At 42.0% G+C, this 15749-nt stretch overlaps 1 protein-coding gene across 3 annotated transcripts in view; it reads left to right on the top strand.

Annotated features, from left to right (window-relative positions):
• Nucleotides 1-15749, top strand: part of MAPKAP1 (MAPK associated protein 1) — a 399325-nt gene that overhangs the window by 161493 nt on the left and 222083 nt on the right. The window lies entirely within an intron of this gene.

Below are 15749 nucleotides of genomic sequence, written 5' to 3' on the forward strand. Positions count from 1 at the left end.
TACAGGAGACGGTCAGAGACTGCAGATATACTACAGGAGACGGTCAGAGACTGCAGATATACTACAGGAGACGGTCAGAGACTGCAGATATACTACAGGAGACGGTCAGAGACTGCAGACATGATACAGGAGACGGTCAGGGACTGCAGACGTAGTACAGGAGAGGATCAGAGACTGCAGATATACTACAGGAGAGGGTCAGGGACTGCAGACATGATACAAGAGAACAGTGCAGCCTGCCAGAGCCCATCAGATGCAGCTTTCCTGTGTCTGTGATATGCAGCCTGCCAGTGCCCATTAGATGCAGCCTGCTAGTGCCCCTTTAGATGCAGCCTGCCAGTGCCCATTAGATGCAGCCTGCCAGTGCCCATTAGATGCAGCCTGCCAGTGCCCATTAGATGCAGCCTGCCAGTGCCCATCAGATGCAGCCTGCCAGTGCCCATCAGATGCAGCCTGCCAGTGCCCATCAGATGCAGCCTGCCAGTGCCCATCAGATGCAGCACTGGGCAGCTTGCCTGTGCCCGTCGGATGCAGCTTGCTTGTGCCCGTCGGATGCAGCTTGCCAGTGCCCGTCGGATGCAGCTTGCCAGTGCCCGTCGGATGCAGCCTGCCTGTGTCTGGATGCAACCTCACCCATGCCCAGATCAGAGCGTCGATCTCCATGTGTCCTGGAGCTGTGAATTGAGTTGCCCGGGCCGCGGTAACAATGTCCCGCCTCCTGTGATGCAGCCTGCCAGTGCCCGTCGGATGCAGCCTGCCAGTGCCCGTCGGATGCAGCCTGCCAGTGCCCGTCGGATGCAGCCTGCCAGTGCCCGTCGGATGCAGCCTGCCAGTGCCCGTCGGATGCAGCCTGCCAGTGCCCGTCATTATGCAGTCTGCCTGTGTCTGGATGCAGCTTCACCTGTGCCCGGATCAGAGCATCGATCTCTGTGTGTCCTGGAGCTGTGAATTGAATTGCCCGGGCTGCAGTAACATGGTCCCGCCTCCTGTGATCACGTCACGCTGATTCAATGTCCCTCCATTGGGTCAGTGTGTCATCTGCCACAGGAGGCGGGACATTGTTACTGCGGCCGTGCAATTCAGCTCTGTGACACATGGAGATCGCCGCGCTGTGGGAGGGAAGAGAGGAGGAGGGAGGACTGAGACGAGCCAGGAAGACCCCCCCGCAATGGGAGGCACCAGGCCCCGTCCCATTTTCGGCTCTATTATCAGAAATTTTTTTCTTTCGGCAATGTGCCAAAAACTCCATTTTCGGCAGTTTATTTTCGGCCGACGAAATTTCGGTGCATCCCTACTTTCCACCACTCCCCGGCCTTTTAGGAGGATCTAAATGGCATGAGGCGGTGGTGAGCTTTCTGATTGTATGACTGCTGTGATTGACTGGCACAGCAGTCACATGATCGGAAGCTCCCTATTGCAAGTATGCATCGGGAGCTGCCCATGCCAGGTTAAGTACTGTGCTGAATGCGCACCCACTGTGTCCAGTGTGAAACGCTGCCTTTATGCTGGAGATTCCTCTAATAAAGACCAGTCACTGCTGTTCTTTCTCCTTGTGCAGGGTAACTGGTCTTGTCTCTGCCCCCTCCTGTAATAGAGCCCACTGGCCCCTCCCTCTGCTCTCTGCAGAGACTATGTACAGCACAGTGATGATGTCACTACTACATTGATAAGGTAATATCTGGATTTCCATAGGCATTTGGTGCACACAAAGTGGATTGTCCTTTTTGGCTACTGAGGAATAGATTTAAATTAAAGTTTTTGTAACTGAAGTTTAGCTTTAAAGCTGAAGTCCCGATATGGGCTTTATTGCTTAGTTACATTGGTCCAGCTTGGGCTGATATAAGTGTTTATATCTCATGCCAAAGAGGCTGGGGAATCTCACAAGTGCTGTAATAGTTGGCATTACTACAGTGATAGCCACGATCTTGACATCACTGCCCCTTCTCTCCATCTTGTCCAATCAGAGAACGCCTTGTATTCATTGTAAAAATACAAGGTGTTCTGTAAATGCCTGCAGTGCCGAATGTGCATTCCCCTGTGGTTATTTGGCAGAGAGGAAGTCGATCAACACAGGACCTGAAATATTTCTGCTATCACTGTTATAGAGCCAAATAGTACAGAGATTGTTTGTTTGCTTTACCAGTGGCCTCTCAGGTATGAGATATGCATGCTTACATTGGTCCAAGATAGACCAATGTAAATATGCAATAAAGATCATGCTTGGACCGCTGTTACTACTAGTCTAGACACAGCATTTCATTTGCACATTTTTTTCTAAATGGTGGTGACCTTTTATATCTTGGAACGCTATCAATCCAAATTGCACCTTCCTCCCATCTCAATTGTTCAGATATTACTAAATCACATCTTTTCTTAAGCTCAGACTAAAACTTAATACCCACCCAATCGCTGACACTGTTTGAGTTCTCATGCAAACGTGGAAATTTGACAGAAGGCCACTTTTTAATAATATATAATTTTCTTGGCCATACGCTGCCATATATACAATATTGGGCGCAAGATCTCAACATTACGCTAGACATGTCAGAATGGCAGGACATCGCAAACACAACATTAGTGGAATCTAATTTAAAACCATACTAAGGCGGTGCATGGTTCATACCAGATTGGCCAAAGTTAATTTGCATTTATCTACTAATTGCTTCAGGTGTTGTGGTCAAATAGGAACTATGTTCCATATATGGTGGCAATGCCCTAAGGTATCCAGATTCTGGATCAGATTATTCAGTTTAATTCACTTAATGATGGGAATTACTATCCCAAGATCACCTAAATTTGCCCTCTTCCAGATTTGGAGACTGGTCTCATATATATTACTTGAAAAAAATGCAAACTCATGAGAAAAAAAAAAGGGGCACTAGTGCAACTGCCAAAAATAAGAATGAACATAAAATGATAAATGACATAAAAGTGTATTATTAGTCCTTGAGAAAAGTCCATATAAAAGCGCTGTGTCATGAAGTTCACATTATCGCAGCATCAGCCGTTTTTCTTCCAAGCTGGATCTGGGGAGGCTCCCACCAGCAAACCACGTATAAACAAATTAAAAAAAGAATAGTAAAGTGCTGCTACCTAAGTACAGTAATTTTTATAAATGAAAAAAATACACGCACATGTACAAGGTATTGAAATGCATATCAATAAGTCTCCAGAAAGAACCAACAGACTTTGTGTGTACATCAGATGTGTGAGAACAACGGACAAGGAAGTGTTTCAGACCAACCGGACAGCCGCAATAACGTCACATGTGATGTACATGGGTGTGGTTACGTGTTTTGGGGTGTGGCCCCCTTTATCAAACCAACAAGGTTTGACAAAGAGTGCCACGCCCCAAAACTCAGAACCGCACTCATTCTGTTGGCTCTTCCTCATATGTGATCCTAGTTGCTAGAATTACAGTTGCGAGCTGCTGGAACCAGCTGTTGGTGCACTTTGTGTATTTTAAACAAAAGTGGATTTTGTAATGGAAAATTATAAACTCACCCATACCCTCCATAATACTATAAGTGTGGGACGCTTGGATTCACTAATCAGACTGGTGCATAGTAGAAAATTGTTTTCCTCTAGTGGGACTTTGTAAGGCAAGAGTCTTCAAACAATATATCAAAAAGTGTATAATTTTATTATCAAAGGTTAAAACATGACAAGAAATTGAATAAAAAAGGTGGATGCCAACAGTTCAAATGGTGGTAACAGAAGGGGTATACATATCTGTTTACAGTAATAGCACAAATGACCCCACATAGACTGTTTCAGCAGAAGGCTGCACAACAGAAGCCCAACGCGTTTCGAGGTTATAAAGGTTGGAACCTCTTCTTCAGGGGCTGATGGTGAGGTATATGATTATCTAAACATTTTACAAAGAAAAAACAGAGTAAGCAAAACATCTTAATCAGACTGGTGAGGCTTTGGGAGCACCTTACTTACTACTGACTGGTTATCCCTTTTTCCCCTCTTTCTCTTCCTTTTTCTTTTATCTCATTCTTCTTTTGCTTCTATTTTGTGCATTGACATTGTGGGCCAAGCTGAATATATTTTCAATAGTGGCTTATTTTAGTTTGTTACCAACAAATTATTTTGCCAATTATGTTTTCCCAATGACTACCATTCCTACCAGGGTGCTCAAACTGATCCTTGGTATATGAAGCATGCTTTACTACTGATTTAATTCGTACATATTTTCTGTGTTGATCTGACATTGCAAGTACCTGATATTTTGTAAGCTTATACCCGACGGGAGCTTTTTGTCATTCTTTGAATAAAAAAAAAAAAAAAACATTGAAATTTAATTTGGAACAAGATAAAAGGAACAATTTTTTTTCCACTCAGGGTTCACCAATCTTTCTATATAGTGGTATGGTATGGACACAGCTGATCTCTTGTAAATTTCATAGCACAGATCTTTGTTGCCGTGCTTCCATATCTTCGGCAAATGATTACTGTAAATAGCACTTCCGTGTACCCAGCCTACACAAAGCAATCCTGCATTTTCAATGCATTCCAGACAGTTTGTAAATAAAGAGAATTAGGGACCTTTGGGCACATGCTATTGCAGATCAGTGCTTTTAAATTTATCAAGCTTCATCACCACTGTGTTATTTAGCAGTCATAAGATTACTTCTATAAAAATGTACATTTATTGTAGACAATTAATTGCATATTTTTAAACCTTCCAAATGCTGAACATCATGTTGCTGAATAAATATGCATGTCTGTGTGTGTAGCTAAGGTATCGGATTATTACACAACATACAGGTGCATCTCAAAAAATAACAATATCAAAAAGTTAATTTATTTCAGTAATTCAATTCAAAGAGAAATTCCTATAGTATATTTTATAGATTCCTTACACACAGTGATAGATTCCAAGCATTTCTTGTTTTTAATTTTGATGAATATGGCTTAGAGCTAGTGAAAAAACTAAAATTCAGTATCTCAGAAAATTAGAATATTACATAATCAATAAAGGATTTTTAATACAGAAAAGTTGGTTCTGGTGTCTCTCATCTTCCTCTTGACAATACCCCACAGATTCTCTATGGGGTTTAGGTCAGGCGAGTTTGCTGGCCAATCAAGCACAGTGATACCATGTCCATTAAACCAGATATTGGAACTTTTGGCAGTGTGGGTAGGTGTCAAGTCTGCTAGAAAATTAAATCAGCATCTCCATAGCTGGTCAGCAGAGGGAAGCATGAAGTGCTCTAGAATTTCCTGGTAGAGGGCTGTGCAGACTTGATAAAACACAGTGGACTAACACCAGCAAAGGACATGGCTCCCCAAATCACAGACTGTGATCAATTTTGCATTTCATTTGGGAATAAAGGTCCTAGAGTCTGGAGGAAGTGGAGTGGAGAGGCACAAAATCCAAGTTGCATGAGGTCCAGCATTAATATTCCACAGTCATTGATTCTCAAGAGAGAATAAATTAATTTCCTCCAATCTTTTCTCATAGCTGAGCTCCTCCATGACACTTATCAGTATGGTTGCCCTTCTCTGTACTTTCTCCAGTTCCCCAAAACTGAACATCATGTTCCTCAAGAGGTCTTGCTAATGATTTGTACAGGGGCAAAATGATAACGTCCTCTCTTGAGTCCATACCTTTCTTATTACAAGAAAGGACTTTTTCGCTTTGGAAACTTCTTCTTGGCATTGTGTGCCATTATTAAGCTTATGATCTACCAGAACACCCAGATCCTTCTCCACCATTGATTCCCCCAATTGTGCTCCCCTAGTATGTATGATACATGCATATGTTTAGCCCACAAGTGCATAACTACATTTATCAACATTTGCCACATAGTTGCCCAATTAAACTGTGCATTGAGGTTGGCTTGTAAGTTGGAGACATCCTGTAAGGACGTTATTCCACTGCATAGCTTGGTGTCATCTGCAAAGACTAAAATGGTACTTTTAATCCCAGACCTAATATCATTTATAAATAATAAAGGTCCCAGCATTGAACGTTAGACTATTCAGAGTAAGAATTATTAACCACTACTATCTGAATTTAGTCTTTTAGCCAGTTATCTATCCTTTTACAAACTGATTTTTCCAAGCCTGTAGACTTTACCTTACACATTAGCCGTGTGTGGGGAACTATGTCAAACGCTTTTGCAAAATCCAAATATACCAGGTCCACAGCCACTCTGACAACTTCTGTCTTTCATGAATCCATGCTGACATTTGTTTAAATTTTTTTTTTTCCCTAGCAAAAACCCATCTATGTGGTCTTTTACTAAATTAATTACATTTGTAAACAACATAAGAAAAAAAGCTGCGCTGTATAATTTTGGTGATCAAAGGATAAAGTGACTTAAAAAAGTAATTCATCTAAATGAATGGAGATATGAGAACTCCATACAGCACACTATAAAATAAATATGTAAATGCAATCACAAATGAAATGTGCAAAAAATTATTAAATATAAAAAGCAAAATAAATTTTACACAAGGTCAAGTCCACTCCGATGGGCTGTTAAATAGAAGCCCCACTGAATGTAGAGTTCATAATGATCTTCCAAGTGGTGATTTTTCTTAGTTTCTTTTTCTAAGTAGTAGTGACATGCGACCACAACATCAAGGGAAATGTGATGGGGTGCGACAGGAAAGTTCCTCCACCTGTAATAATACTGCCGCTTACCAGCTTGTTAGATCTCTTGTTTAATAAGATTGTGCGTGCCTGTGGCTCTTAACCCCAGCCCTTGGTCTTTAAACTTGGATGGTTAGATGTCCCCAGACTCTCTGCTCGGGATGTCCTCTGTACAGCAGATGTGCGCTCATTCCCCATGAAAGAACATAAAGGCTTCCATAGCACAAAATGTTTAAAAATGATTTATTAAAATAAACAGTAATGTACTTAGTTATGCTGAAAATATACAGCATTTGGTATAAAACACTATACAGCATTTGGTATAAAACACGAGCCAGCCGGCTCTCGATAGCTAAAAACAGTCTATGAATTATACTTCTGCTCTCCAGATAAGTTAAAGCTAAAATTTAAACATCTAAAATCAACAAATTAAAAAAGAAATCCGGGTATAGTATATTTTTACTTAGTTGCCTTGGTCTAGCTTGGACCAATGTGATTATGTACTTGTATATACCATACCTGGCCGATTCCCCTGGAAGCTGGAAATCACTGAAGTAGATACCTCTACAACAGGGATCCCCACTTGCTTTTGGGATCCATGCTGAGTGACTGTCCTGATGCACTGTAAACACAGGCGGTTGGCCGCTCAGCACAGGCTCTATTCAGAGAATCCTGGCGAATAGTGAATCAGTAATTTACTGTTAACGCCTCCAGTGACTTCCCCTCTGTGTACTGAATAAAGAGCATCATGCTCCATCACTCAAGAGAAGCTTTATATTTTTTTTTAATGAATGCAAAGCTTCCACTGATTGGCTGAGGTGGATATCACAATCTCCACCTCGTCCTAGCCAAAAAAAAAATGTCAAGGCGTCTCCTGAGTGACCGAGGAACCAAAGGAAATGACTCTATTTTAGAACACAGATTAGCCGTTGCTGGGGCAGCCGCTGGAAGATTTAGTGTATTTAGCATAGTGCCCTGGTTACAGTAAAGCCCCTCTCAGTGCCACCAATCATTGCCACTAATCCGTGCCCATCAAGGACACCAATCAGTGCCCATTAGTGATGCCAGTCACTGCTGCCTTTCAGTATCCATCAGTGCCTGCTCATCAGTGCCGCCTATCCATGCCCATCAGTGCCGTTATCAGTGCAGCATATTCGTGCCCAGCAGTGATTAAATACCACCAAAAGAAAGCTCTATTTGTGTGAAGAAAATTATAAAAAATTAATTTGCATGTCAGTTGTCATTTAAAGTGCGACAGCGCTTAAAGCTGAAAGTTGACCTGGGCAGGAAGGGGGTGAAAGTGCCCTGTAGGCAAGTGGTTAAAGTATAAGTTTCATAAAATGTTAAACCAGTATCCAGGGTGTAACATGTTAGTAAATGAGCAGCATAAGCTTGTAGCCGCTTGTATTTGCAACAATAAAGGAGAGTAAGCTACACTTGATATTAACTTATAAATGCAGGCAATTTTTGGATATTAAATAAGGAGATGGTTAACTGAGTTGCTTGACTGCATCTGTCATTTGTAAATACCACTTCATGAGTTATTGGCTTTCTCTATCTAGTGTTGAAATTTGTTGGAACCATTGTTTTTAGGTGGTCTGCAGTTATTAAGAGAATAGGTTTTGGAGTATTAGCGGGGGTCATGACTGAGTACACGCATTAGGCTAAATTCACAAAGCTAACACAGATGGATAAATCTCTGAGAACGATTAGTTCAATGAGATAAGAAAAATGCAGTCATATGACTAAAATAAAAAGCCTTTTGCAAAATTACAAAACTTGCAGTGATGACTAGGACTGAAATTTTAAACGACCATTAGCTCTGTGCCTTGTGTTCTGTTCTTGATGTGTGACTGTGAGGACGATTAGGATCATTTCAGGCGTTAAATGGTAACATGCATGTTTATTCAGAGTGAACCTGGAATCTTTGGTTATTAATGTTTGAAATTAACAGCCATTTTAGCCCTTTTTCCAGTGGCCTGAATGTTTTGATTAGTGGACAACCCAGGCCCACCCAGTGGTAGACAGGTCTTCAGTAGGGAAAACAGAAAATAATTTAATGAGGAATTTCATTCCTGCATAATGTGTTTTATATGTTAAAACATAGTATTGTAGACATTTTTTTTATCATTTTGTATTAAAAAAAAAAAAAAAATTGGATATTACTGCCAACATCCCTCACTTTACTAAAAAATATGCATGATCCTCATGGGACCTTTAAGGCAGATAATTATTATTTTATATTATTTTGTATTATGCATTTTTAAGACTGTCCTGGTGTGTGTTGAGGAAATTGTTCAATTGCAAAAGAATGTATGGAGGATCTTTCACATCATTCTGCCTTTATATGCGAAGCTGGCCCTAAACGATTAGACTTTAGTTCGAACGTTCGTAGAAAAAAAACAGAACATTCTTTCTTGCCATTGAGTCAACTAATTTTATTAAAAGCCCTTTGTCCACACCTGCTGTAGAATATGGCCATGGAAGATCAGTTTGTTCAGTCTGCTGAAATCATCACTCAAGCAGGCGGAAGAGCGGGGAATGAGGTGGCGATCTGTAGATTGCTCACTCACTTCCGCATTAGCTGCCAGAAGTAAACACAGCAATCACATGATCCCGAGGAACCTTGCAGAGGTCTGACTTTCCCTCTGCACTAGGCTCATGTTGGCCATCTTGGGGGAGCCTTGTCATATTGGACACACAGATATGGGCAGCTATCTCGAAATCAGAGGCTTTACATACATACATTGTTTATTCATTCTAATGCCCCGTACACACGGTCAGATTTTCCAACGGAAAATGTTCGGTCGGAGCTTGTTGTCGGAAATTCCGACCGTGTGTAGGCTGCATCGCACATTTTCCATCTGAATTTCTGACACAAAAAAATTTGAGATCTGGATCTCAAATTTTCCGACAACAAAATCCGTTATCGGAAATTTCCGATCGTGTGTACAAAATTCCACGCATGCTCGGAATCGAGCAGAAGAGTCACACTGGCTATTGAACTTCATTTTTCTCGGCTCGTCGTACGTGTTGTACGTCACAGCGTTCTTGGCGATTGGAATTTCCGACAAGATTTGTGTGACCGTGTGTATGCAAGACAAGTTTGATCCAACATCTGTCGGGGGAAAAAAAACAGGATTTTCCGCCAACAAAATCCATATCGTGTGTACAAGGCATAACGATCATCTTCTATCAAATGGGCACCCATAAACTGATCTAAGTTTTGGCCAGTCTCTGCTGAAACATTTTGATCGATCTATGACCACTTTTAGATGTATTGAACAGGGTTTGTTACAGTATGTACACATTTTCCTGAACCAAAACCACATTCACAGAATTTGGGTTGCTTGAGAAAAAAAATTCCACCCTGTCCCTTTGAATTTTCTAGAATGTGGATTTGACACCACTTACTATTTGAAAATCCAAAAGATGTTGTGAAAATGGCCAGCTTTACTGATTCTTGATGTTCCATTAAAGCTCTAAGAGTGGGCAGGTTGATGATGGTTCTTCATAAATAGCTATGTCTTAAGTCTAGTACACACTGCTAGTTTCTTTTTGATCAACCCAGCAGGCTGAACGAAAAAAAAAACTGACAGCTCAGCTAGCAACAATCCGATATTAGTACAGCAATCTCGGCTGCTGTTCTATTGTGTTTTAACAGTGGGGTGGCCCCCCGCCAGAACACTCCAGTCAACGCTCTTGGCCCAGTGTGGGGAGCTGGACGGCAGACATTTTTCAGGCATGCCAGACTGTGGCCAGTGGGATTACACACTGAGGTGTTTTTTTGTTCAACGCAGCGGGTTACTGAAAAAAAATTGTCAGCTCCGGTCGTAGCCGCCGTACTATCTAAAGTTAACCATGTGATCTCCCACATTGAGCTATTGTGTTCTGACAGGGGGACGCCCCCCCCCCCCGCCAGAGCACTCCAAACGGCGCTCTCCACCATTGGCTGAGAGTGCTGATTGGAAGTCGGTCGGCTGCTGGTTTTTTAGCATGCTCGTCCGACAGAAGCTGGCTGTTTGGTGCCCTACACACGGGCCGAATGTCGGACAGTTTTTTTCAACTGGCCAGTGTTTCCCGACATTTGGCTCATGCATACAGGGCTTTAACAATGCCCCATCCTTGGTATTAGGGAGAGGAATGGTCTCCATCTTTGTAAGTGGAAGGAAATCTTGCCCCATCCTTGGTATCACTGAGCGGAATATTGCCCCGTCCTTGGTATCACTGGGTGGAATAGTGCCTCATCGTTGTTATTAGTGGACAGAATATTGCCCCATCATTGGGAGAAATAGTACCCCATTGTCAGTGGCAGGAACTATGCTCCACTGTTGCTGACAGTGGGGGCAAAAATGCCACAAGGGCCGGAAAGAAGCAAGCAGAGGGACGCAGTTTGAAGACCACTGATTTATGAGATCTCTTGTATCTGGGGATGGGTTGTCTGACTTTGATCTTCCGGACATTAAAAACAGCTAGATGGGAAGTGGGGACCAGTGTGTTTGCTTGACTACATGGAGAATTCCATTCACTTCCTTTTACATTGATAATAGTTCTAGAACAGCTTTCAGTCTCTTCTTGAAAATTAAATTATGGACACAATTCACTAAGCAATATATTACCACATTCGAGTATGCAGTAACATATCACACAATGTTTAAACAAGAAATCGGTGCAATTCACAAAGAAGCTCTCATTATAAACTTGCATGCGTTATCTATTCGAAAATACCGCATGACAATGTGTGGTAAGTTAATGCAAACATCTAGTTTTTTAAAAGGTAAGAACACAAGCTTAAAAAAAAGGATGAAACCTGTAGGTGTTTCACCTATCAGCCAACCAGCGTATATATTTTGTGCTTCGAAATTCTCATAGATTAGTGATTGGCGTAATATGTGTGTATCATGCACAGATCCCGGAAATCCTGTCACCACATACCCGATGATCGTATTGGCATCACAAACCACCTGGATGTTTAAGGAGTGGTGACCTTTCCTGTTCCTGTATATGTGCTCTTTAAATGATGGTGCAAAAAAGGCAACATGGGTACAGTCAGTTGCACCGAGCACATTCTTTTCCGGCAATACTGTAGAAATCTTTTTTTATTTACTCCCACTCCTGGTGAGAATCAGGGAAAAAAAGATGTATTTTGGTGCTATTGCACGTAATCCAATTAGAACTTGGGTGAGGAGACAGGGAAAAAGAGGACTGGGAAATTCCCACAATCTCACCTGCGACCTGGCGACTTTCCAAAATAAAAATGTAAGGCTGACAGCAACTTGGCCATCGCTGGTATGGCAAGACTGCTCTGTGTAGAGGCCTCAAGGTACCTGATCACTTGGATATAGAGCTCCATTCTCAGTTGCTTGGGTAACCTGAAATTCTGCAGGGTCTCAACTTCAGAGAATTGGTCCAGAAGTGTACGCTCCTTGAAGGTTCTTTCCTTCAAAAGGGACCACTTGACATCTCCTCCTTCTCTTCTGTATTGCCCTAAATTCCAGGAGACTGGTTGCAAAGGGCTCCGTTATCAATAAGATATCCTCTGACAGCCTCTATATAACACTTCACTCCTCTTGCACTCCACACACCTCCAGCTTGCATTTTCTTGCCTATGTTTCAGCCAGTCACTGGGGGGATTGGACATTGCCGTGGTTACTGCATAGTTATGGCAATCTCGGAGCAGTACTTAATTACCGCATGCATTTTTTAAATTTATTCCATTTAGTGAATTTACTTTAATGCCATTTTATGTTTTATTTACCAAACTTTTTTGTGTTTCCGTTAAATACCGCTTACAAGCGATAGTGATTTGACATTTTCGTTATTGCATGTGGTAAGTGATCACGTGACCGACATTATGCATGCGATAAGCTTTAGTGAATTGTACCCTATGTTGTTTATGAGCACAGTTGTTGTAAAAGTTATAAGTGGCAGAATATAATTGTACTGAGTAAAGGACAAGTTATGTGGGACCAAAAACATTTTCTTGTATCGCTTAAAATTTCCTTTTCTTGTAAATGAGTAACTTTTGTATATGAAATACGCATGTAGAATTTTTAACAGTTTTTTTTTCTATAATTGTAATGCACAAGACATTATAATTATACAATGCTTACGTGAAAGCTTTGCGGGCACTGATTCAGAAAATAATTAATAATAACTTGTAATATAATTGAACTCTCTGATGTTAGACATGTTAAACATTTTTGCATCTGCATGATTAGGCAGATATTGTCTTTCATTGAAGTGTTCTTTTTTTTTTTTATGCATTAGATCATAGCTGAATTAAATAAGGAGTCAGAAAAGCACCACGCTGTCAGTACAGCTTCCAGTGCCCCAGCCTGTGTTCCCATAGCGTGAAACAGTTGGTTTGGCCACGTTCTCCCTAGCAAGTGCTGCATGCCTGTCTTTTCTTCTGAGACCTAACAGCCGCTAGTGTTTGCAGTCATGTTGCCCACACCAGCCGCTGCCAACGCAAACAGAGCGCTGGCTATAACTTGCTCTGAATACCCAGCAGCCCTTGGCTGGAAGCGGATTGCTAGGCATCAGTAGCGGCTATCCGCAAGGGCAATCAATAACTGTTTGAGTCTAGGCAGGGGGAGGGGGCAGCCAGTTCACACCCTGAGTACCTGTGCCCAACTGGGATGGCAGGGCACAGAATAAAGCCATTAGCTGTCTCTTTTGTGCCAAGAGCTGAAATACATCTGTGTCTCATTTGTGTTCCAGCCGAGCGAACAGGCATAACCAGGGCTGGCAGCTTCCATACATTTCCATATCGATCCAGGTCTATTGTCACATACATACTTTTCTTAGTGTTTTGACAATGTTACAACAACCTGTCAAAGGGGGATTAACTGGGAAGTCTTATCATTGGTTCAGCGTGTACATTCCTATACAGGCATTTATTAAGTTCAAATGTTTTCATTTCATTATTGGATGAAGACAGCTGGGAAGTAGATGACCTACTAGGTTTGGCACCACCATACATAGTAGAAAGCTACAGTAACAGTGTTGGTTTTCTTCAAAAACAGGAAAATTAACATTTTGGCCTTTTCATTACACTTGGATTAAAAAAAATGACTAGCAAATGTGTGTCCGTTCTGTGAACAGGTTCATTTAGGCTGTCTTTTTTTTGGCATTTCAGGGATTCATATCTCATTGGTAAGAAGTAATGAAGTAATGCCCAATACAGCATTTTAGCAGGACATATTGGTAGTTTCATCTCATTAAATTGAGAGTAAGCTGACAATGGAGCATAGTGAAGAGCATATATGGGATGGAGGGGGGGTGTTGGGGACAGGTGTGGGAGAGGCAAAGTGGAAGCTGTTCATGGCAGGGGATGCACAGCAGGCCATGAAGTATTGTGAGAGGCTGAGAATGCAGAATAGTAGCTGGGTTCAGATAGAGAGAATGATCATGGACGGGGAAAGAGAAAACAGACCCAACACAAGTTGATCAATCACCAGGGAGGGTGAAAAAGAAAGAAGGCAGAAAGTAGATGAACATAGATTGGGGAAGTAAAGAACATGAACAGGGAATAGATTTGTGATGCAAAAGACAGTGTTCTGCTGCAGGCTTTGCTCCAGCTAATCCTCCGAATCAGGAGTGGGTTTGCATAGGAAATAGAGTTGCCTGAGCATGATCTGATCATGAACCATTTGAAAAAAAAAAAGGGGGGAAGAGTGATTCTTGCGCCCAGAAGTGGGACATTGACATAACATTCAAAAATGTCACTAAACCAGTAATTTGAACCATGACCTTAGTATCATCAGGCTAAAAGGAAGCTTTTCATTACTTAAAGGGGAAGTGTGGTTGTGCTTGTTTGTCTCCGCTCTGCTCCTCTGGAGCTTCAGGCTGTGGAGAGGGTAGGAGCAGCTGGCTCAGGGTGTCAGCGGCGTGCTGAGAGTCTGAGGCAGATGCCGGACAGGCATCTGGGTGGATCCTGACATTTTTGTTAGCATTCTTCTAGAGCCTGTAGTGGCTATATGACATCAGCTGACAATGAACTTTAGGTGAGGCTGATTCTAAGTGCTCTCCTGTGACCCAGAATCGGAGTATGACCAAAAAAGTTTTGCCCATACTTCTCTTTTAATGTATATGACAAAGTTAATAATGTGGTAGTGTGGATGAAACCCTACCAGTTACTTGCTGTTCTTTTGTATAAGTTTCGAGGAAGGTTGGAAGTGGGGGGGGGGGTTGTTTTTGAAAAATAAGTACATATCTCTTTAAAAAAGAAACATAGGTATAGTGGAACTGAGAATGATTGGGGGACAAACTGGAAGATGATTGTGGAACTTATTCAAGGCATGACATAGAGGATCCAAAGTGAAAACGCATTGTGACTAAGAGGTGGAGTGTAGAGAGGAGCACCAACTAATAATATTTCCTTGGGAAAGAATGCAGAGGAAATAGTGGCCATGGATTGAAGAGTGAAAAGAGAGGAGACCGATAAGAATGAAGATTTTGGTGAGGGGGTGACATATGAACTGTCTTTTCTTCCTCCTGGGACAGATTAGTTGTTTTGACACTTTGTCCTGATGCATCAAAAGAGAAGTGCGGGATATGAAAAAAAACAAAAACATTCATACTCCCCTAGGTGGATGTAGCATTGACCCGATAAACTGAGCAATCAAATACCACTCATCGTTCAGTTTTAGGGTCCGCTCTGAGAACAGAATGGTGCTCACTGTTTCCCTGCTCTGCCCCTACAGTGCTCACTAGAGCGTTGAGCTGTGGAGGGGACAGGCTCAGGCTCTCAGAGGTTTTCTGAGAGGCCAAGCCAGCTGTCCGTCATCTAAGTGGATCCCAATAATAAAGTGGTTGTAAAGTAGGTTAATTGGCTTCTGTCTAAATTGTCCCTAGTATGTATGAATGTGAGTTAGGGACCTTAGATTGTAAGCTCCTTGAGGGTAGGGACTGATGTGAATGTACAATGTATATGTAAAGCGCTACGTAAATTGACAGCGCTATATAAGTATCTGAAATAAAATAAAAATAATAAATAAATAAAGGCTGAAGGTTTTTTACCTTCTTGCATTCTATGCGGGGGGGGGGGGGGGGGGCGTGGCAGGGCTGAGCCGCGCTCTCTGTGAGTTATGGACACAGAGAGCAGGCTCAGAAGCCAGCGTGCACGAGTGCCCCC

The sequence above is a fragment of the Aquarana catesbeiana genome, linkage group LG09, assembly GCF_042186555.1.
Source record: "Aquarana catesbeiana isolate 2022-GZ linkage group LG09, ASM4218655v1, whole genome shotgun sequence".
NCBI classification, from domain to species: Eukaryota; Metazoa; Chordata; class Amphibia; order Anura; family Ranidae; genus Aquarana; species Aquarana catesbeiana.